Source organism: Anneissia japonica, unplaced genomic scaffold, assembly GCF_011630105.1.
Source record: "Anneissia japonica isolate Jap-2015-1 unplaced genomic scaffold, ASM1163010v1 scaffold171440_len2365_cov144, whole genome shotgun sequence".
NCBI classification, from domain to species: domain Eukaryota; kingdom Metazoa; phylum Echinodermata; class Crinoidea; order Comatulida; family Comatulidae; genus Anneissia; species Anneissia japonica.
The window spans coordinates 1-2,365 of record NW_022700023.1 but is presented as its reverse complement, the minus strand read 5'-3'; the positions used below and the strand labels follow the sequence as shown (position 1 = coordinate 2,365).

Sequence of the window (2,365 nt, the reverse complement as noted above, 5' to 3'; positions counted from 1 at the left end):
TGCTGTTGTCTTCAAGACTCTTTATACTCTCATCAAATTTGGAATTTCACTTGATGGTTAGTATATCCCTTCATACATTGCTAATAGTCTTTCTGTTAATACCTTTTTTTTTCCAATCTGACATGTTGCACTAAATGCTCAGCGCATCCCCAAATGCTTAAAGTCATGCTCCGGAGGAAAAAGCATTTTTGATATGTTGTAGAAATGATTTTTCTAAGATAGAAAAAAGTTGTTTGACGAAAAACTGGGGAACGGTGAATGAGATACAGATTTTTTAATATTTAAAAACTGGGGGAATAAGGTGTAAAAATGGGCAGTTACGCCCCTTTTCCCCCCAGTTTTTAAATATTAAAAAATCTGTATCTCATTCACCGTTCCCCAGTTTTTCGTCAAACAAATTTTTTTTTTTTGTCTTAGAAAAATCAGTTCTACAACATATCAACAAATTTTTTTTCTCCGGAGCCTGACTTTAAGGATGAAGTTGAGTTAACCCTCTAGATACCGTATTCTTTTGTAGTGCAAACCCTTGAATACCGGATTCTTTTGCAGTGTAACAAGGTTTTTTGCTTTTTTTGAGTATACGTCGTTCTGGTTGATTTTTGGGAACTTTCTGTAAATTATACAGAAAAATGTTTTATAGAAAAATGTTTCAAAAACAAAGAAAGCTTATAGAATAAGCTTTCATTTGATGTATAATTTATATTTTTGGGAATTTTTTTTCATAATATAATATAATATAATATATATATAATATTATAGAATTTACAGAAAAATGCTACATATAAATCGTCAGCAAAAACCGAAAAAAAAATAAATTATAGCCAAAAAAAATAAAAACAAATATAAAACATTCCTATTCCACACAGTTATATAATGTATTTACCCAACCATCCTTAACTATAAGCGCGATCTTTCCATTCAAAGGCTTCGACTACCCTCACATTTCTAGGCCTAGGCTCATCTTCATCAAGAATATCTCCGCCGTCAGAACTGCTTGAAGCCCCATCATCGCTTGAAGTCATCATCGCTAACAGGCACGTCTAAGTCTCGCACATCTAAAAATTCACCTTCATCGCTGTCTGAATCAAAAATCAGGTCAATCGCTTGCTCAGCTCTGTACACATCTTGTGCGGCCATTTCGAAAAATTTTTGAAATTAATAACGATTTCAAATTGATATTTCTAAAAATTTTTATATAAGCGCATGTGAGTTCTTCACAGATTTCGAAAAACAAAAGCTTCACGCATGCGTGTTCGAAATTTCTGACGTATTGGAGCTAAAATAAAAACAGAAGAGCGATTTGAAAACCACCTATTTTTTAGTCACGAAATTTCGATTGCAGTCGAAAATGGGAATTCTCGGTTTGAGGTCAATTTTGACTACAGTCGAAGACGGTATCTAGAGGGTTAATATCTTGGACAACTTCCAGATTTACTATTAAACTAATTATTATACCACTAGAACACTGACCTTGCTCTAATAGCTTGTGTTTCATTGCATTCCCAGCTAGCAGCCAGTACAGCAATAACACATTAGTATGTTTCTTGTTAGGCCATATAAAATATCATTTTTTGATTGGCTGATAATCAAATTGTTGTTTAAAATTGAACTCTTTTCTGTGATTGGCTGTCATGCCAAATATAGTGATAGATTGCAAAACTTGTAGATATACATGCTAGCTACCATGTAAAATGTGCTTTTTTGCTGAGTATATAACAACAGATTGTTAGACTGGTGGAAATGCATGTTAGCTACAAGTTATAATATGCAGTGCTGTTTACTGTCATTTTCTACTATGATGCTTTATTTTATATAGGTACTCCTACACAATTTGACCCACCAGAACACTTGTTTCGTATCCGACTTGTATGTACATTACTGGACACGTGTGGTCAGTTCTTTGACCGTGGAAGCACTAAGAAGAAGCTGGACTGCTTTCTAGTTTATTTTCAGGTATATTTTATATTCTTATAATATATCTATAAATATTATTATAATTGAATCATAATATTATCAAATTTTTTTCCAATGTTATTTTCCTATGAAACATATAATTGTGTCAAAAAAAGTAAAACCTAGACACTGGGTAGCTATACTGCAACCATTTATTTCTATGCTGAGTGCTTGCTTATATTTCATTGTGAAGGCATGAGCAATAAACAAACTCAAAGTAGGTCTAGGCCTAGTCATGAAATTTGCTATCTTGACTGAAGAAATGAAAAAAGAGGACCAAAGAAAATTGAAAAAATTGAATTAGTACTATTTGAAACCTATTAGAATCTCAAAAGTAAAAGTAAATTTTGAAATTAATGTTTATCTTATATGTTCTCAGCAATATGTTCTATATAAGAAGAGTCTTGCAATA

General features: G+C 32.3%; 1 long non-coding RNA gene across 1 annotated transcript; it reads left to right on the top strand.

The window, feature by feature from the left end:
- On the top strand, positions 1 to 2,365 carry LOC117103269. Its single transcript, XR_004444545.1, has 3 exons — positions 1 to 56; positions 1,817 to 1,953; positions 2,333 to 2,365. It is a non-coding gene; the product is annotated as an uncharacterized LOC117103269 (long non-coding RNA).